This window comes from Mus caroli, unplaced genomic scaffold, assembly GCF_978045245.1.
Source record: "Mus caroli unplaced genomic scaffold, Mus_caroli_1 scaffold_6, whole genome shotgun sequence".
Classification (NCBI taxonomy): Eukaryota; Metazoa; Chordata; class Mammalia; order Rodentia; family Muridae; genus Mus; species Mus caroli.
The window spans coordinates 137,645,349-137,667,259 of record NW_028227261.1 but is presented as its reverse complement, the minus strand read 5'-3'; the positions used below and the strand labels follow the sequence as shown (position 1 = coordinate 137,667,259).

The window sequence follows — 21,911 nt, the reverse complement described above, 5'->3', positions numbered from 1 at the left end:
TGGGTGGGTGGGTGAGCACCCTCATACATGCAGAAGAGGGGGCTTGGAATAAGAATATTTTTTGAAAGGGAGACCTGGAGAGGAGAAAACATTTGAAATATAAATTAAAAAAGAAAAAGAAAAAAAAAAGCAAGTTTAGGTTAACAATGAAAAACCCATTATCATAAAAAAAAGTTTGAATGCAGGCTACCATAATAATTTACAGACATGAATAAAAGGTATATTGAATATAGATATAAGTTTAGATAAGAAAACTTATATTTTATTAAAAGATGAACAAAAGTTAGACAAAACAATATACAAATCACATCAATGAAAACTCAATTGAGTAACATTCCTTATGGAAGGAACATATAAATTAAAATACAGTAAGATAACACTTCAGGATATATCCTTGTTTAGGCAAAGATGGGGAGAAATAGTGAATTAACACAGAGTCAGGGGGAGTATAAACTGGAAGCACTATTTTTGACATCTATTATCAATACTGATTGAACTTAAGATATGAATAATCTTAAGTTATCACAACCAAGAAGAAATTTTATTTATTAATATAGAGATCCATTCTCATTTAATAAAGCAACATATGTGAATGTTTCATAAATTAGTATTTTTAAGTATCTTAGGAGTATAAATGACCTAAGTATTTCAAAATGAACACATTTTAGTTGGTTTGTATACTAATTACTATATAACATACTTATTGTATAAGTGCATAGCTATGTATATAAACATTATAAAGAGCTAAATAGAAAGGATCATCATTACATAATTGTGTGCACTTTAAGCTATATACAAAAGTCCTTATACTTTAAACACCTAATAAGCATGTCATATATAATTCACAATATCATTTTCTTGATTGAGAATAAATGAATAAGGAAAGTTGTACAAGCATGTGCAAGCATGAGGACCTGAGTTCAAAGTCTTAGCATCCACAGTAATACGTTATCATCTCAACAATGAGGGATGGAGTTAGACAGATCCAGGAGTACACTGGCTAGCCAGCAAGTCTTGCCATGCAATAAACTCCAGGTCCAGTTACAGATCTTATCTTCAAACAAATAAGGTTAAGAGCAATTGAGAAGGACATCCTACTGTCAACCTCTGTCCACATGCCCCTACTTATATGTGCGCATGCACACACACACACACACACACACACACACACACACACATGCACGATGACCTCTACCACCCATATGCCTACTACTACTACTACTACTACAGCTACTGCAAATCAAATTCTCCTGGTAGTTGTACAGTCTTGCTGAAAGGCATACTCAAGTGCATTGTATTATTTTGTGGTTCCATGATTTTTTTTTGTATTTTTATATGTTTTAATATGTTTTGCTGTTTAATCCTAAATCTATGAACAGCATAAGTAACAAAACAACTGCCTAAGTCACTTAGAGTATGAATATTAGTCCTTGGGCAGAAACTGTCGAGCTCTAAGGAAATTTTCTTCCCCACTGTTGTTTGTTTGCTTGCTTGCTTTGTTTTTGCCTAGATTTTTCATCCCTACATGGAATACAAAGACAATGCCTGTTTAAAACCAATACATGGTTCCCTTGAATGGGGAATGAATGATTCTATAGTCTGGACCCTAGATGTCATGAAAGAAGAAAGGAGAAATATAAGTAGTTTTCTCTTCATGATGTGGGTACTATTCCATCACACTTTTCTGTGATGAAATGGCTGAAAGCTAAGAGCCAACTGGCTCCTTCCTGCTTGTTTGTTACTTAGGTCTGGTACCCATCACAGCAAGGACAAAAGCAAGGAAACTACACCTAGGAAATGCTCCTTACTATTAGTTACTTCTATTCCCTTTGTATCTATGTAATAAGGATTTTCTTCTGCTTTGTCCACTAAACATTAAGTCTATCAAAGTCAAACCCTTGTAAACTTCATTTGTATTGTATCCACAGTACTTAGAACATGGAATTAATCAAAAATAAATTCTTGGCAGCTATTTGCTGACACTTGTGTTTTACTGCATTTTGTTTTACAGTTTCTTGCAAGTTCTGCCTTCTAAATGTTGACAATTTCATTAACAGGGAAATTTCAGAATAATGTAATCAGTTGTACCAAGAGAGCACTGTGAATTGGCAAAAGTCCGCCTGAATTGATTTATGCTGTGGCCTGAAGCTTCCTGGAGAAAGAATGGGAGTTGATGTCATATTCCCCAAACTTTGTGTCATAAGCAAGTTACCTCAACATGTAAAGTTTTTTTTTCCTCTGCTGAAAATTGAGATGACACTCGGAGAGAATATGGTATGCATATACTATAGACCACATGCTGCAGTATTGATCTTTGCCCATGACTGTATATAAAGTGTACTCAAAACTATTTTTGTATAAAGAAAGAAAAATTGTCTGGCTTTCATTTTTAAAAAATTAATTCCTAAATTTTTCCTAAGAACAGTTAAAGGAATTAGTTTTCCTTCATGTTTGCAGAGAGGGACAATAGCATTTTTTTATTTTTGGCATTGTTTATTCTTTAAGATATAATAGGATCTCCCATTGCGTAGGCGAGCTTCAAACACAGTATGGATCTGAGGTTGACTTTGTACTTGTGATTCTCCTGCCTTCACCCCTAGTACTGGAGTTACTGGCATTTGGAAGTACATTGCACTTTATCTTTGTGTTCTAAATGGACCAAAATGCTAACCAAGTTGGAGAACAAAGTAAAAGGAAAGTCAGTGGTAATACTGAAAAAGTTGCATGAGCTCAGAGAATAATTCACACTCAGCAAGAAGAGTAGCTACATGACTCCAGGCAGCTATAGGAAGAAAAGTTGTATGTTGAGGCAAACCCTTTCTGAAAAACAACTGTGTGGAAAGAAGCATACAGAGCTGTGGAAGTAGTATTCATGAGAGAGTAGGGAGACAGGATAAAGGGGATGAGACAAATATGCACAAAGGCTGCTGTGGCTCTTTAAGCACAGTTCTTGAAAAGTAGAAGCTCCTTTCTGACTCGCAGCTACAGTCACAGGTAGTAAGGCACATTTCCTTAGCCAAGAGGAGAAGATTAAAATAAAAGCATTACATAAGGAGAAAGAAAATCCAAGATGAAACAGCTGCCAAGGATCTGGTGCACACTTCCTGTTCCTGAAGCAAAAGGCATTTCTAGAGAAACAGCTGCAGTGAGCCAGACAGGATGTAGTTGGGAGGTAGTAGAACAGGAGCTGAAGAAGAAGGCACAGACATTGGAGCTGACAGCCAGGCAGGCTCATCTTGAATTCTGCCTGATGTCAACTGACAGATGCAGGCAGAAACTACAGGGCAGAGGGAGTTACAGCAGCTCATGAGGGAGTACTGAGTTGGAGCCCACAGGAAGGCAGTTAGAGAAAGCAGAAGCAGCCGCTGAAAAAGGGATAGGACAACCTTGAGAAGTAGTGACTGCAGAGTTTGAGCTTGGCCATCATGGGTCTACAGAAATCTCATGGACCTTCACTGACCATTCAGAATCTAATCATAATAAGTACTATGGTTTCCAAACCCTGGCTTTTTCTTAATGTCATATTTGCAATTTTCATAGTCTCTTACTTAGGGAACATGTACTTTTATAAATGTGACAGACTGTAACTAAACCAATAATTATTGATCTGTGGATGCTCAGAAGTGTGTATGATTCCAAGTTTCTCCTAAATGGTTAGAATCATCTTTGTCTTTTCTAAAAATTGCTACTCATGAAAAAGAATTTTAAAATAACTTCTCATTTTATTCACATGTAAAACCAACTAGTTAAGAAAGGATTCTCCTTAAGTGAGCCGTTAACACATAGATTACCTTTTTTTTGTGTGGGAAATATATACTTTGTTTTTAACAGTATCGTTATTTTAAAAATAAGATGGCCAGTGATTAAGTAGGTATATGTTGATGGTCTGCCATCCTCTGTGGGGAGGTGGTGGTTATTGGCCGCATTTGACTTCTCAGAGTTTTGAGCAATGTTTTATTCATGTGACTGTGTTTGGAAAAGACTCTAAGTATAGCTTGAAGGCAATAGTTTTTCCTCCCAGTTTTTTGTATTGCCTTCGGAACATTTAGAACCATCTCTAACTTTCTTATAGACTCCATAAACTCCTGCCAGAAAAATCTCGATTGTTGTCCCCAAACTTATAAGCGTTTCTCTTTAACACTAAACTGTTTCTGACCCTAAGGTTTTGCCATACTTAAGAAGAGAATTTGGTTTTACAAATTTTGATATAATGATTGAAACATTGAACATCAGATACTGAGAAAAGTGCTCTAAAGTGAACCCAAACAACCTCTCCTCTTCTACCTTCCCATTTAGTCTCCTATTCTCCATTGTGAAAATGAAGTAAATAAATTCAGAATTCTTAGAAAATTACAGTTGGAGAGAAAATCTAGCATGAACTCAAGTTAAGAAAGAAATGCCTAGGGTTGGAGAGGTGCTCCAGTAGTTACTCCTCTCATAGAGGATCCTACTTAGGTTCCTGCCACCTGTACCAGACAGCTGATGAATTGCAATTGTAGTTGCAGGGACATATGATGCTCTCTTGTGTTCTCCTGAGCCACCTGCACAACACAATACAGCACAACTCACATGCACATGCATGTGTGCGTGTGTGCTCACACACACACACACGCACGCACGCACGCACACACTTAAATTTAAAACTAAACGATTAAAAACAGAAAGAAAAGCTGTTCCCTTTCTAAAAAGGACTGAAGTATCAATACTTTGGTCTTCTTTCTTCGTGAGCTTCATTTGGTCTATGAATTGAATATTGGGTATTCTGAGCTTCTGGGCTACTATTCACTAATCAGTGAGTGTAAACCATGTGTGTTCTTTTGTGATTGAGTTACCTCAGTCAGGATGATATTTTCTAGTTCCATCCATTTGCCTGAGAATTCATGAATTCATTGTTTTTGATAGCTGAGTATCTTCCGCTGTGTGAATGTACCACATTTTCTATATCCATTCCTCTGTTGAGGGACATATGGGTTCTTTCCAGCTCCTGGCTATTATAAATAAAGCTGCGACAAACATAGTGGAGCATGTGTCCTTATTACATATTAGAGCATCTTCTGGGTATATGCTCAGGAGTGGTATTAGTAGGTCCTTAGGTAGTACTATGTCTGATTTTCTGAGGAATTACCAAACTGATTTCCAGAGTGGTTGTACCAGCTTGCAATCCCACCAGCAAAGTAGGAGTGTTCCTCTTTCTCAACATCCTCACCAGCATCTGCTGTTACCTAAGTTTTTGATCTTAGCCATTCTGACTGGTGTGAGGTGGAATCTCAGGGTCATTTTGACTTGCATTTCCCTGATGACTAAGGATGTTAAACAGTTCTTTAGGTGCTTCTCAGTCATTCAGTATTCTTCAGTTGAGAATTCTTTGTTTTGCTCTGTACCCCATTTTTAATAGGGTTATTTGATTCTCTGGAGTCTAACTTATTGAGTTCTTTGCATATATTTGATATTAGCCCTCTATCGGATTTAGTATTGGTAAATACTTTTCCCAATTTGTTGTTTGCCATTTTGTTCTATTGACAGTATCCTTTCCCTTACAGAAGCTTTGTAATTTTATAAAGTCCCATTTGTCAATTCTTGATCTTAGAGCATAGGTTACTGGTGTTCTGTTCAGGAAAATTTCCCCTGTGCCCTGTGCTTGAGGCTCTTTAACCACTTTCTTTTGTTAGTTTCAGTGTATCTGGTTTTATGTGGAGGTCCTTGATCCACTTGGACTTGAGCTTTGTACAAGGAGATAAGATGGATTTTTCAGTCTTTTGCATGCTAAACGCTAGTTGAAACAGCTTTGTTTGTTGAAAATGCTGTCTTTTTTCCCCACTGGATGGTTTTAGCTCCTTTGTCAAAGATCAGGTGAATGTAGGTGTGTGTGTTCATTTCTGGGTCTTCAGTTAATTCCATTGATCTACCTGCCGGTCACTGTACCAATACTCTGCAGTTTTTTCACTATTGTTCTGTAGTACAGCTTGAGGTCAGGGATGGTGATTCCACCAGATTTTTTTTTTTTTTATTCCAGATGAATTTGGGAATTGTTCTTTCTAACTCTATGAAGAATTGAGTTGCAGTTTTGGTGGGAATTGCACTGAATCTTTATATTACTTTCAGCAAGATGGCCATTTTTACTATGTTAATCCTACTTATCCACAAGCATGGGAGATCTTACTCTGAAATCAATCAATTGAAAAATTTTCTCTCAATATCATAGAGTTAGATTATGTGGATTTTTGAAGAACATTTCTCTGAGAGGACTTCTTATCCATGCCATTTTTGTATTTCTTGCTACATTAGATTTCTGTTCTTAGAGAAGTGTCTTTTTGCATCTATGATATGCTCAGAAAATATAGCCTTAAAGATCCAAAGTCCAAGTTTCCACATAGGCCACAATACCTGAAAGCTGTGGGCCTCTACAATGGTCACAACTTCGCAATGTCCTGGCTCACCTTGTAACCTGTATTATCTGATTCATACCAGCTTTGTAACTCAGAATGTCTATTTGGTGGACAGGGTTAGAAATGTTCCCCTTGGAAGGGTCACTCACTTTTTCACAATGCTCACTGATGCAATTCTGAGTCAAGAAACTTGAGTACTCATGCTGTCAACAGAGACTATACTGTGAGATGCCACACAGATCAATCCTACTATTAAAACTCTCATACTGTTCTACTAGTAAGAACAGATGCTATATTTGCTGTTAGGTAAAGTTAGAGAAGTGAGCTTGTCTCCAATATTGAAAAGATACTTGTAACTTGTAACATGAATTATAAACCATCAAAATAAAGGGGCTAGAAGATTGCTTTATTTTCTTTCTTGTTCTATTTTAAAGTTCAAATAAATACAATTTATTATCAGAATTCCTAATGAGTCTCTTTGGAGACAATTGTGTTACAGAGAGATGAAATATTCCTAAATGTTGTCATATCAGAGATATTTGGAATAAGCAGGAAACCAAGCTTTCAGCATTATATACAGTATAATATGCATAAAAATGTGGACAGATTAAATTTTTGCCTATAAAGAGTAGATAGACACTGTTGTATTTTAGGCTGTTAGAGAGAGACCTACAATTTTCCATTGTTAAAAAAGTAAACAGTGATTGAAAATAAAATACAGAAAAGTAATAATGATATTACAAAAACTAAAACAACGGAACACCTGTATATAATACATTCTCCATGTCAGTTCAGGCTGTTAGAAACTGCAGCATGGGTTTAAAGTTGGGGCTGAAGGTATTTCTCCAAACTATTTTACATGCATTAACAATTTCTCCCACTATTTTAAGATATGATAAGAAAATATCTGTCTATCTGAACAAGGTGTGAGGCCACTTTGCAGTGGTCAACTTTCTGGTCTTTGTGAAAATTTGAGACTGCAATAAGAAAGGACTGTTTATTGGGATGTGGGCTGAGAAGTTCTTTGAGGTACTGCAGCTGGCAAAGAGAGAACTTCATCATATTCTTCTCAAATAGGCTTCTAAGACAGGCACATGGAAGCGATGACAGCAGCAGCAGAAGGCTTCCTTGCACTCCACACTCTTGCCAAAATTCACACTGCCAAGTATTGCTTGTCGGCTAGACTGTTCTCACATTTAATTTTTAGACAATGATTTTTTGACTTCAGAGATATCACATACATAGAGCTACAGTGGTATCTACTAGTCACAGTTTAGATATTCTCCTCTGAGAAACACTGTGCTCTAATGGATTGAAACAGTGATCAGAATTTCCACCCCGTGCTTGTCCAGTGCCAAGCTCTACATCAGATGCTTTCTGTATCCCATCTCATGAAATCCTTGTTTCTAAATCTATCTGAGGGATTATAGTTCAGTTTTGTATTAATTATAAGGAATACATGTAATAGTGTGCCAAACAGGTAGAGAACTTAATCATAAGAATCCATGGTAGAAGGTTGTCATCTTCAATAGTGCTGATTGTTCCTCCTTGATATTTTTGAGTCCTTTCCTTCTTGGTAAAGGACGGGATTATAGCCTTGATGTCAGATATGACTATATCATAGGCTTAAGATTTACTTTAACAAGTTAAATGTGATGAAATGATGTGACAGTTCTGGAAAGAAGCCTATGTGGGCTGATATATGTTGTTTCTTCTCTGTCTAATAATATTGTTCTGGTATAGTAAGAATTGATTTAGCTTTGGCCCTTGATAAGGCCCTTTTAGCCCATATGGTTTATGATTCATATCAATGTGGAGCAAAACTACTTGTATTGCCATAATGGTAGGTAACATCTACAACAAAATGAACCTTTCTTGTTTTATGCTTTTGTGTGTGTCCTTGCTGTGTTGGAATTACAATCACAGTGTCGGGGACTCAAGTCCTATATGCTTCTTTACTTTAGTGGATGTGACCTTTATTTCCAAGCATACTTCATGGAACAAGATGTATCTGTCAGTCAAATCCATGAAGTATTCATTCCAGAGAGATGAAAGTAGGGAACACATTGGTCATGGTATTGTTCTTTTTGTTAGATAATACTTCTTTAAAGTGTCATGAGTCACTTCCATTGTGGCACATTTTGTAAAATTTACTTATTCAAGACACATAAGAAAGAGATTAATGGGGTCTTTTGTTGTTGTATTTTGGTTTTTGGTTTTTGGTTTTTTGGTTTTGATTTTGTTGTTTTGTTTTTCTCTGTGTATCCCTGGCTGTCCTGGAACTCACTTTGTAGACCAGGCTGGCCTCGAACTCAGAAATCCGCCAGCCACTGCCTCTCATGCTGCGATTAAAGGCATGTGCCATCATGCCCGACTTGGTCTTTTTGATGTACAAGTGAGCCTATAGATGGTTAATTTGTACTATTTTTTGAGACTGAAGAACTGATAAGAGAAAGCTATATATCACATGGAAGATGGTTCTGATAATTTTTACTATCCTATAGATGAGAAGAAAGAAATGATTATGAGTTAGTGAAGATCATCCAACTAATGACTGGAGATATCTCATGGTTCAAATGCAAGCAATTTGCCTCCAGAGCTATTGGTTAGCTGTAGGACTGCACATTCTATCATTCCCCTGAAAAATGGAAATTTTATTTTAACATTAGAAAAGTTCTTTAGAATCATATTGAGTTGACATTTTTGAGTTTTTCTCTGTTTTTTTTTTCTTCATACTTGTAGATAAGATATGGCTGAGGACTCTAGCAAGATTGCTTAAAATCATTGCAAATACTTTAACTTGGCTCTGGCTGAATTGTTAATAATCTCTCAGCATTCCATATACTAAGTTTACATTTCTATGTTTATTGATAAACTTATCAATATTTTACCAACATTGCAAAGAATTCAGTGTTGAGGGATAAATTCAGGAGAATTGTAGTGAGAGAAAATTAAAATGTATTATAAGTTTATAATTTATAATTTCTATGTATTATCCATTCCCCTGATCATTGCTGATTCAGAATCCTGTTATCAGGATTGAACTTTAAATATATTAAATATATTTAAATTTACAATTATAAAAGTAAGTTATACTATAGAAGCATCTCTTGTTGCATATTCTTGTACTTTTAGATTGCTAGTTCCAAATACATGTGTGGCAGATTACAGAGGAATTTGGAAATGCATTCATGGATTCCATGTATTCATCCCAGTTTTCTTAGCTTCTGAAAATGCTTCTTGCTGTCACAGTCAAATTTCCACTAACAATATTTTGAATCCACGAGTAATATGCAAGGTGGTAGAAATTCTCTACCTTTTGTATCTTGTAATTGGTGAACTTCTCTCTCTCTTTTTAAATAATTACCTTTATTTATTTTACATTCCAGTCATTATCCCCTTCCTGGTTCACCCTCCCACAGTTCTTCATTCCATTCCTTCTTCCCTCTCTCCAAGAAGTTGTTCCTTCAACCACCTCCCCCCCCCCCCCAGACCTCCCCACTCCCTGGAGCCTCAGGTCTCTTATTTACATTTCAAATGTTATCTCCTTTCCTAGTTTCCTCTCTGAAAATCCCCTATCCCCTCCCTCTGGCTCCCCAATGCAACCAATCCCATTCCTGGTCCTGTCATTCCCCTATACTGGGGCATAGAAACTTCATAGGACATAGGGCCTCTCCTCCCATTGACGACCAACTAGGCCATCATCTGCTACATATACAGCTAGAGCCACAAGTTCTACCATGTGTTTTCTTTGATTGGTGGTTTAGTTCCAAGGAGCTCTGGGGTACTGGTTAGTTCATATTGATGTTCCTCCTATGGGGCTTCAGACCCCTTCAGCTCCTTGGGTACTTTCTCAAGCTTCTTCATTGGGGACCTTGTGCTCCATCCAAAGGATGATTGTGAGCATCTACTTCTGTATTTGTCAGTCAGCCCATGTGATCAGGCTCTTGTTGGCATCTGCCATAGTGTCTGGGTTTGGTGGTTATTTATGTGATGGATCTGCAAGTGGGACAGAATATGGATGGTCATTCCTTAAGTCTGTGCACCGAACTTTGTCTCGTAAATCCTTCTATGGGTATTTTGTTCCCAATTCGAAGAAGGATTCTGAGCTTCTGGGCTAATATCCACTTATCAGTGAGTGAATATCATGTGTGTTCTTTTCTGATTGGGTTACCTCACTCAAGATGATATCCTCTAGATCCATCCATTTGTCTAAGAATTTCATAAATTCATTGTTTTTAATAGCTGAGTAGTACTCCATTGTGTAAATGTACCACATTTTCTGTATCCATTTTTCTGTTGAGGGACACCTGGGTTCTTTCCAGCTTCTGGCTATTATAAATAAGGCTGCTATGAACACAGTAGAGAATATGTCCTTATTACATGTTGGAGCATTTTCTGGGTATATACCCAGGAGTGGTATTGCTAGATCTTCCTGTAGATATATGTCTAATTTTCTGAGGAACTGCCAGACTGATTTCCAGAGTGGCTGTACCAGCTTGCAGTCCCACCAGCAATGGAGGAGTGTTCCTCTTTCTCTACATCCTCGCTAGCATCTACTGTCACCCTAGTTTTTGACCTTAGCTATTCTTACTGGTGTGAGGTGGAATCTCAGGGTTGTTTTGACTTGAATTTCCTTGATGATTAAGGATGGTGAACATTTTTTAGGTGCTTCTCAGCCATTCTATATTCCTCAGTTGTTTAGCTCTGTACCCCATATTTAAATAGGGTTGTATGGTTTTCTGGAGTCCAAATTCTTGAGATATATATATATGTGTGTGTGTGTGTGTGTGTGTATGATATTAGCCATATATATATATGATATTAGCCCCCTATCAGAATTAGGACTGTTAAAGATATTTTCCCAATCTTTTGCTTGCCTTTTGGTCTTTTTACAGTGTCCTTTGCCTTATAGAAGCTTGGCAATTTTATGATGTCCCATTTGTTAATTCTTGATCTTAGAGCATAGGCTACTAGTGTTCTGTTCGGGAATCTTTCCCCTGTGTCCATATCTTCAAGGCTCTTTCCTACTTTCTCCGATATGAGTGTCTCTGTTTTTTTTTTTTTTGTTTTGTTTTGTTTTGTTTTTTTTTAATTAGGTATCTCCTTATTTTACATTTCAAATGCTATCCCAAAAGTCCTCCATACCATCCCCCCTCCAATTCCCCTACGCACACACTCCTAATTCTTTTTTTTTTAACTGTTCTAGAGTATTCTTTATTGTTTATGAAAATACCATAGACTTGATATTGACCTCACAAGAGTGTCAAAAGATCACAGGTCGCACTCACCAGGGGACATGTTTAAATATAGGATGGAAGTCTGTTTCTCTTGTGACCCTCTTTAGTTATTTAGTTAATTTCTCTTGAATTTCCTAGAAAGTTGACTAAAAAGTTGATAGAAATTGAAAAAAAGAGGCTAAAAACATTCACATCTGAATCTTGCCCTCAATTCCAAAGGAACCTTCAATTTTGCCAAGAAGTGCAGGTTTTTTTTTTTAATTATTGATTTTCTTTTTTTTTAATTTTTAATATTTTATTACATATTTTCCTCAATTACATTTCCAATGCTATCCCAAAAGTCCCCCATAGCGCCCCCCACTTCCCTACCCACCCATTCCCATTCTTTTGGCCCTGGCATTCCCCTATATTGGGGCATATAAAGTTTGCAAGTCCAATGGGCCTCTCTTTCCATTGATGGCCGACTAGGTCATCTTTCGATACATATGCAGCTAGAGACAAGATCTCCGGGGTTCTGGTAAGTACATCATGTTGTTCAAACAATAGGGTTGCAGATCCCTTTAGCTCCTTGGGTACTTTCTCTAGCTTCTCCATTGGGAGCCCTGTGATACATCCAATAGCTGACTGTGAACATCCACTCCTGTGTTTGCTAGGCCCCTGCATCGTCTCACTAGAGACAGCTATATTTGGGTCCTTTCAGCAAAATCTTTCTAGTGTATGCAATGGTGTCAGCATTTAGAAGCTGCTTATGGGATGGATCCCTGGATACGGCAGTCTCTAAATGGTCCATCCTTTCATCACAGCTACGAACTTTGTCTCTGTAACTCCTTCCCTGGGTGTTTGGTTCCCAATTCTAAGAAGGTGCACAGTGTCCACACTTTGGTCTTCATTCTTCTTGAGTTTCATGCGTTTAGCAAATTGTATCTTATATCTTGGGTTTCCTAAGTTTTGGGCTAATATCCACTTATCAGTGAATACATATCCTGTGAGTTCTTTTGTGATTGTGTTACTTCACTCAAGATGATGCCCTCCAGGTCCATCCATTTGGCTAGGAATGTCATAAATTCATTCTTTTTAATAGCTGAGTAGTACTCCATTGTGTAAATGTACCATAATTTCTGTATCCATTCCTCTGTTGAGGGACATCTGGGTTCTTTCCAGCTTCTGGCTATTATAAATAGGGCTGCTATGAACATAGTGGAGCATGTGTCCTTTTTACCGGTTGGGACATCTTCTGGATATATGCCCAGGAGAGGTATTGCTGGATCCTCCGGTAGTACTATGTCCAATTTTCTGAGGAACTGCCAGACTGATTTCCAGAGTGGTTGTACAAGCTTGCAATCCCACCAACAATGGAGGAGTGTTCCTCTTTCTCCACATCCTCGCCAGCATCTGCTGTCACCTGAATTTTTGATCTTAGCCATTCTGACTGGTGTGAGGTGGAATCTCAGGGTTGTTTTGATTTGCATTTCCCTGATGATTAAGGATGTTGAACATTTTTTCAGGTGCTTCTCTGCCATTCGGTATTCCTCAGGTGAGAATTCTTTGTTCAGTTCTGAGCCCCATTTTTTAATGGGGTTATTTGACATTCTGGAGTCCACCTTCTTGAGTTCTTTATATATATTGGATATTAGTCCCTTATCTGATTTAGGATAGGTGAAGATCCTTTCCCAATCTGTTGGTGTTTTTTTTGTCTTATTGATGGTGTCTTTAGCCTTGCAGAAGCTTTGTAGTTTCATGAGGTCCCACTTGTCAATTCTCGATCTTACAGCACAAGCCATTACTGTTCTATTCAGGAATTTTTCCCCTGTGCCCATATCTTCAAGGCTTTTCCCCACTTTCTCCTCTATAAGTTTCAGTGTCTCTGGTTTTATGTGAAGTTCCTTGATCCACTTAGACTTGACCTTAGTACAAGGAGATAGGAATGGATCGATTCGCATTCTTCTACATGTTAACAACCAGTTGTGCCAGCACCATTTGTTGAAAATGCTGTCTTTCTTCCACTGGATGTTTTTAGCTCCCTTGTCGAAGATCAAGTGACCATAGGTGTGTGGGTTCATTTCTGGGACTTCAATTCTATTCCATTGGTCTATTTGTCTGTCACTATACCAGTACCATGCAGTTTTTATCACAATTGCTCTGTAGTAGAGCTTTAAGTCCGGCATGGTGATTCCACCAGAGGTTCTTTTATCCTTGAGAAGAGTTTTTGCTATCCTAGGTTTTTTGTTATTCCAGATGAATTTACAGATTGCACTTTCTAATTCGTTGAAGAATTGATTTGGAATTTTGATGGGGATTGCATTGAATCTGTAGATTGCTTTTGGCAAGATAGCCATTTTTACAATGTTGATCCTGCCAATCCATGAGCATGGGAGATCTTTCCATCTTCTGAGATCTTCTATAATTTCTTTCTTCAGAGACTTGAAGTTTTTATTATACAGATCTTTCACTTCCTTAGTTAGAGTCACGCCAAGATATTTAATATTATTTGTGACTATTGAGAAGGGTGTTGTTTCCCTAATTTCTTTCTCAGCCTGTTTATTCTTTGTGTAGAGAAAGGCCATTGATTTGTTTGAGTTAATTTTATATCCAGCTACTTCACCGAAGCTGTTTATCAGGCTTAGGAGTTCTCTGGTGGAATTTTTTTTTTTTTTTTAAAGCACGTATTGCTCTTTTTTTTTTTTTTTTTTTAAAGATTTATTTATTTATTTATTTATTATATGTAAGTACACTGTAGCTATCTTCAGACACTCCAGAAGAGGGCACCAGATCTCGTTACGGATGGTTGTGAGCCACCATGTGGTTGCTGGATTTGAACTCTGGACCTTCGGAAGAGCAGTCGGGTGCTCTTACCCACTGAGCCATCTCACCAGCCCTCTGGTGGAATTTTTAGGGTCACTTATATATACTATCATATCATCTGCAAAGAGTGATATTTTGACTTCATCTTTTCCAATTTGTATCCCTTTGATCTCCTTTTGTTGTCGAATTGCTCTGGCTAGGACTTCAAGTACAAAGTTGAATAGGTATGGAGAAAGTGGACAGCCTTGTCTAGTCCCTGATTTTAGAGGGATTGCTTCAAGCTTCTCACCATTTACTTTGATGTTGGCTACTGGTTTGCTGTAGATTGCTTTTATCATGTTTAGGTATGGGCCTTGAATTCCTGATCTTTCCAAGACTTTTATCATGAATGGGTGTTGGATCTTGTCAAATGCTTTCTCTGCATCTAAGGAGATGACCATGTGGTTTTTGTCTTTGAGTTTGTGTTTGAGTTTGGATTATGTTGATGGATTATCGTATATTGAACCATCCCTGCATCCCTGGGATGAAACCTACTTGGTCAGGATGGATGATTGTTTTGATGTGTTCTTGGATTCGGTTAGCAAGAACTTTATTGAGGATTTTTGCATCAATATTCATAAGGGATATTGGTCTGAAGTTTTCTATCTTTGTTGGGTCTTTTTGTGGTTTAGGTATCAGAGTAATTGTGGCTTCATAGAATGAGTTGGGTAGAGTACCTTCTGTTTCTATTTTGTGGAATAGTTTGTGAAGAACTGGGATTAGATCTTCTTTGAAGGTCTGATAGAACTCTGCACTAAACCCATCTGGTCCTGGGCTTTTTTTAGTTGGGAGACTATTAATGACTGCTTCTATTTCTTTGGGGGATATAGGGCTGTTTAGATCATTAACCTGATCTTGATTCAACTTTGGTACCTGGTATCTGTCTAGGAACTTCTCCATTTCATCCAGGTTCTCCAGTTTTGTTGAGTATAGCCTTTTGTAGAAGGATCTGATGGTGTTTTGGATGTCTTCAGGATCTGTTTTTATGTCTCCCTTTTCATTTCTGATTTTGTTATTTAGGATGCTTTCCCTGTGCTCTCTACTGAGTCTGGCTAAGGGTTTGTCTATCTTGTTGATTTTCTCAAAGAACCAGCTCGTTGATTGGTTGATTCTTTGAATAGTTCTTCTTGTTTCCACTTGGTTGATTTTGCCCCTGGGTTTGATTATTTCCTGCTGTCTACTCCTCTTGGGTGAATTTGCTTCCTTTTGTTCTAGTGCTTTTAGGTGTGTTGTCAAGCTGCTAATGTGTGCTCTCTCTAGTTTCTTTTTGGAGGCACTCAGAGCTATGAGTTTTCCTCTTAGAAATGCTTTCATTGCGTCCCATAGGTTTGGGTATGTTGTGGCTTCATTTTCATTGAACTCTAAAAAGTCCTTAATTTCTTTCTTTATTCCTTCCTTGACCAAGGTATCATTGAGAAGAGTGTTGTTCAGTTTCCACGTGAAGGTTGGCTTTCTATTATTTATTTTGTTATTGAAGATCAGCCTTAGTCCATGGTGATCTGATAGGATGCATGGGACAATTTCAATATTTTTGTATCTGTTGAGGCCTGTTTTGTGACCAATTATGTGGTCAATTTTGGAGAAGGTACCATGAGGTGCTGAGAAGAAGGTATATCCTTTTGTTTTAGGATAGAATGTTCTGTAGATATCTGCCAGATCCATTTGATTCATAATTTTTCTTAGTTTCTCTGTGTCCCTGTTTAGTTTCTGTTTCCATGATCTGTCCATTGGTGAAAGTGCTGTGTTGAAGTCTCCCACTATTATTGTATGAGGTGCAATGTGTGCTTTGAGATTTACTAAAGTTTCTTTAATGAATGTGGCTGCCTTTGTATTTGGAGCATAGATATTAAGGATTGATAGTTCCTCTTGGAGGATTTTACCTTTGATGAGTATAAAGTGTCCCTCCCTGTCTTTTTTAATGACTTTGGGTTGGAAGTCAATCTTATCAGATATTAGAATGGCTACTCCAGCTTGTTTCTTCATACCATTTGCTTGGAAAATTGTTTTCCAGCCTTTCATTCTGAGGTAGTGTCTATCTTTTTCTCTGAGATGAGTTTCCTGTAAGCAGCAAAATGTTGGGTCTTGTTTGTGTAGCCAGTTTGTTAGTCTATGTCTTTTTATCGGGGAGTTGAGTCCATTGATATTAATAGATATTAAGGAAAAGTAATTGTTGTTTCCTGTTATTTTTGTTGTTAAAGTTGGCATTCTGTTCTTGTGGCTGTCTTCTTTTAGGTTTGTTGAGGGATTACCTTCTTGTTGTTTCTAGGGCGTGGTTCCTGTCCTTGTATTGGTTTTTTTTCTGTTATTATCCTTTGAAGGGCTGGATTCATGGAGAGATAATGTGTGAATTTGGTTTTGTCGTGGAATACTTTGGTTTCTCCATCTATGTTAATTGAGAGTTTGGCTGGGTATAGTAGCCTGGGCTGGAATTTGTGTTCTTTTAGTGTCTGTATAACATCCGTCCAGGATCTTCTGGCTTTCATAGTCTCTGGTGAAAAATCTGGTGTAATTCTGATAGGCTTGCCTTTATATGTTACTTGGCCTTTTTCTCTTACTGCTTTTAGTATTCTATCTTTATTTAGAGCATTTGTTGTTCTGATTATTATGTGTCGGGAGGTATTTCTTTTCTGGTCCAGTCTATTTGGAGTTCTGTAGGCTTCTTGTATGTTCATGGGCATCTCTTTCTTTAGATTTGGGAAGTTTTCTTCTATAATTTTGTTGAAGATGTTTGCTGGTCCTTTGAGTTGAAAATCTTCATTCTCATCCACTCCTATTATCCGTAGGTTTGGTCTTCTCATTGTGTCCTGTATTTCTTGGATGTTTTGAGTTAGGATCTTTTTGCATTTTACATTTTCGTTGATTGTTGTGCCAATGTTCTCTATGGAATCTTCTGCACCTGAGATTCTCTCTTCCATCTCTTGTATTCTGTTGCTGATGCTCGTATCTATGGTTCCAGATTTCTTTCCTAGGGTTTCTATCTCCAGTGTTGCCTCATTTTGGGTTTTCTTTATTGTGTCTACTTCCCTTTTTAGGTCTAGTATGGTTTTGTTCATTTCCATCATCTGTTTGGATGTGTTTTCCTGTTTTTCATTAAGGACTTCTACCTGTTTGATGAGGTTATACTGTTTTTCTTTAAGGATTTGTAACTCTTTAGCTGTGTTCTCCTGCAATTCTTTAAGGGATTTTTGTGCTTCCTCTTTAATGTCTTCTACCTGTTTACCAGTGTTCCTTTGTATTCTTTAAGTGTGTTATTAAAGTCCTTCTTGAAGTCCTGTACCATCATCAGGAGATATGCTTTTAGATCCGTGTCTAGCTTTTCCGGTGTGTTGGGCTGCCCTGGCCTGGGCGAAGTGGGAGTGCTGGGTTCTGATGATGGTGAGTTGTCTTGGTTTCTGTTAGTAAGATTATTACGTTTACCTTTCGCCATCTGGTAATCTCTGGGGTTAGTTGTTGTCGTTGTCACTGTTTAAAGATTGGAGCAGAAGCTGTGTTCCACTCTCCAGAAGTCTTAAGATCCTGTGGCGGGTGTTGTGGGTAGCTGGCGAGTGTCAGCCGACCCTGCGCCCTAGCTACCCCGGTGCTTTTCTTTTCACACTCCTAATTCTTGACCCTGATGTTTACCTGTACTGAGGCATATAAAGTTTGCAAGACCAAGGGGCCTCTCCTCTCAATGATGCCCAACTAGGCCATCTTCTGATACATATGCAGCTAGAGACACAAGCTCTGGGGGGTACTGGTTAATTCATATTGTTCCACGAATAGGGTTGCAGATCCCTTTAGCTCCTTGGTTACTTTCTCTAGCTCCTCCATTAGGGGCCCTGTGATCTATCCAATAGCTGACTGTGAGCATCCTATGTGTTTGCCAGGCACCAGCATAGCCTCACAAGAGACAGCTATATCAGGGTACTTTCAGCAAAATCTTGCTGATATATGCAATGGTGTCTGCATTTGGAGGCCGATTATGGTATGGATCCTTGGGTATGGCAGTCTCTAGATGGTCCATCCTTTCATCTCAGCTCCAAACTTTGTCTCTGTAACTCCTTCCATGGGTGTTCTGTTCCCAATTCTAAGAAGGGGCAAAGTGACCATACTTTAGTCTTCGTTCTTCTTGAGTTTCATGTGGTTTGCACCTTGTATCTTGCGTATTCTAAGTTTCTGGGCTAATATCCATTTATCAGTGAGTACATATCATGTGAGTTCTTTGGTGACTGGGTTAACTCACTCAGGATGATACCCTCCAGGTCCATCCATTTGTCCAGGAATTTCATAAATTCATTCTTTTTAATAGCTGAGTAGTACTCCATTGTGTAAATGTATCACTTTTTCTGTATCCATTCCTCTGTTGAGGGGCATCTGGGTTCTTTCCAGCTTCTGCCTATTATGAATAAGGCTGCTATGAACATAGTGGAGCATCTGGCCTTCTTACCAGTTGGAACATCTTCTGGATATATTCCCTGGAGCGGTATTGCAGGATCCTCCGGTAGTACTATGTCCAATTTTCTGAGGAACCTCCAGACTGACTTCTAGAGTGGTTGTACCAGCTTGCAATCCCACCAACAATGGAGGAGTGTTCCTCTTTCTCCACATACTCACCAGCATCTGCGGTCACCTGAATTTTTCATCTTAGCCATTCTGAAGGACGTGAAGTAGAATCTCAGGGTTGTTTTGATTTCCATTTCCCTGATGATTAAGGATGCTGAACATTTTTTCAGGTGCTTCTCAGCCATTCGTTATTCCTCAGGTGAGAATTCTTTGTTTAGCTCTGTACCCCATTTTTAATGGGGTTATTTGATTTTCTGGAGTACACCTTCTTGAGTTCTTTATATATATTGGATATTAGTCCCCTATCTGATTTCGGGTTGGTAAAGATTCTTTCCCATGTTGATGGCCGTTTTGTCTTATTGACAGTGTCTTTTGCCTTACAGAAATTTTGCAGTTTTATGAGGTCCCATTTTTGCTCAATCTTACAGCACAAGCCATTGCTGTTCTATTCAGGAATTTTTCCCCTGTGCCTATATCTTCAAGGCTTTTTTCCACTTTCTTCTCTATAAGTTTTGGTGTCTCTGGTTTTATGTGGAATTCCTTGATCCACTTAGATTTGACCTTAATACAAGGAGATAAGAATGGATCAATTCACTTTCTTCAACATGATAACCTCCAGTTGTACCAGCACCATTTGTTGAAAATGCTGTCTTTTTTCCACTGGATGGTTTTAGCTGTCTTATCAAAGATCAAGTGACAATAGGTGTGTGGGTTCATTTCTGGATCTTCAGTTTTGTTCCATTGATCTACTAGTCTGTCACTTTACCAGTATCATGCAGTTTTTATCACAATTGCTCTATAGTACAGCTACAGGTCAGGGATGGTGATTCCACCGTTGGTTCTTTTATTGTTGAGAATAGTTTTTGCTTTCCTAGGTTTTTTGTTATTCCAGATGAATTTGCAAATTGCCCATTCTAAATCTATGAAGAATTTAGTAGGAATTTTGATAGAGATTGAATAGAATCTGCAGATTGTTTTTGCCAAGATAGACATTTTTATGATATTAATCATGCCAATCCATGAGCATGGGAGATCTTTCCATCTCCTGTGATCTTTGATTTCTTTCTTCAGAGACTTGAAGTTATTAGCATACAGATCTTTCGCTTGCTTAGTTAGAGTCACACAAAGGTATTTTATATCATTTGTCACTATTGTGAAGGGTGTTGTTTCAATGATTTATTTTTCGTACTGTTTATTCTTGTGTAGAGAAAAGCCACTTATTTGTTTGAATTAATTTTATATTCAGCTACTTCACTGAATTTCTTTATCAGGTTTAGGTGTTCCCTGGTGGATTGTTTGAGGTCACTTATATATACTATCATATCATCTGCAAATAGTGATATTTTGACTTCTTTCTTACCAATTTGTATCCCCTTGATCTCCCTTTTTTGTCTAATTGCTCTGGCTAGGATTTCAAGTAGTATATTTAATAGGTAGGGAGAGAGTGGGCAGCCTTGTCTAGTTCCTGATTTTAGTGGGATTGCTTCCAGCTTCTCACCATTTAGTTTACTGATGTCTACTGGTTTGCTGTATATTGCTTTTATTGTGTTTAAGTATGGACCTTGAAATCCTTATCTTTCCAACACTTTTATTATGAAAGTGGTGTTGGACTTTGTTAAATGCTTTCTCCGCATCTAATGAAATGATCATGTGGTTTTTGTCTTTGAGTTTATTTATATAGTTAATTACATTGGTGGATTCCCATATATTGAACCATCCTTGCATCCCTGGGATGAAGCCTAAGTGATCATGATGGATGATCGTTTTGATGTGTTCTTGGATTCAGTTTATGAGGATTTTATTGAGTATTTTTGCATGGATATTCAAAAGGAAAATTGGTCTGAAGTTCTTTTTCTTTGTCGGGTCTTTGTGTGGTTTAGGTATCAGAGTTATTGTGGCTTCATAGAACGATTTGGGTAGAGTACATTCTCTTTCTTACTTTCTTTCTCTCTTTCTTTCTTCCTTCCTTCCTTCCTTACTTTCTTTCTTTCTTTCTTTCTTTCTTTCTTTCTTTCTTTCTTTCTTTCTTTCTTTCTTTCTTTCTTTCTTTCTCTCTCTCTCTCTCTCTCTCTCTCTCTCTCTCTCTCTCTCTCTCTTTCTTTCTTTCTTTCTTTCTTTTTTGAATAGTTTGAGGAGAATTGGAATTAGGTCTTCTTTGAAGGTCTGATAGAACTCTGCACTAAACCTATCTGATTCTGGGCTTTTTTTTTTTTTCCCTGTTGTTGGGAGACTTTTAATGACTGTTTCTCTTTCTTTAGGGGATATGGGACTGTTTAGATCATTTATCTCATCCTGATTTAACTTTGGTACCTGGTATCTGTATAGAAAATTGTCCATTTTATCTAGATTTTCCAGTTTTGATGAGCATAGGCTTTTGTAGTAGGATCTGATGACTTGTTGGATTTCCTCAGATTCTGTTATTATATTTCTCTTTTCATTTCTGATAAAAAGTAGGAAATGCTTAATGAATTTCCATGCCATCCTTGGGCAGGGACATGTTAATCTTCTATGTATCGTTCCAATTTTAGTATATGTGCTGCCGTAGTGAGCACATGTGTAGCCTGCTGGCCTGGAACTTGTGATCCTCCTGACTCTGCCTACTTCAGTAAATCCTACCAGTGTGGGCCACCACACTGGCTCTTTCCTTCTTAAAACAATCAACCACTGATCTAGAGTTGATGACCCAGCTAGCCTAACTCACCCAACATTCTGAGCCCTTGGGTTATAGCTATTTGGTAGGGATTAAATGCAGGTCTTTACACCTGTGAGAAAAGCATCTTACTCCTTCAGCCATGGCCCAACCCCATTTTACTGTTCTAATAAAACTGACTATATATGTCTATTTTTTAAAAATTATTCATTTTTATACTCCATATTTTCTTCCACCCTCATTCACGCTTTG

The 21,911-nt window shown here is 37.8% G+C and overlaps 1 non-coding gene across 1 annotated transcript; it reads right to left on the bottom strand.

The window, feature by feature from the left end:
• Window positions 1–21,455: 21,455 nt before the first annotated feature.
• On the bottom strand, window positions 21,456–21,561 carry LOC115030906 (U6 spliceosomal RNA). Its single transcript, XR_003836509.1, has one exon. It is a non-coding gene; the product is annotated as a U6 spliceosomal RNA (small nuclear RNA).
• Between the last annotated feature and the right edge of the window lie 350 nt (window positions 21,562–21,911).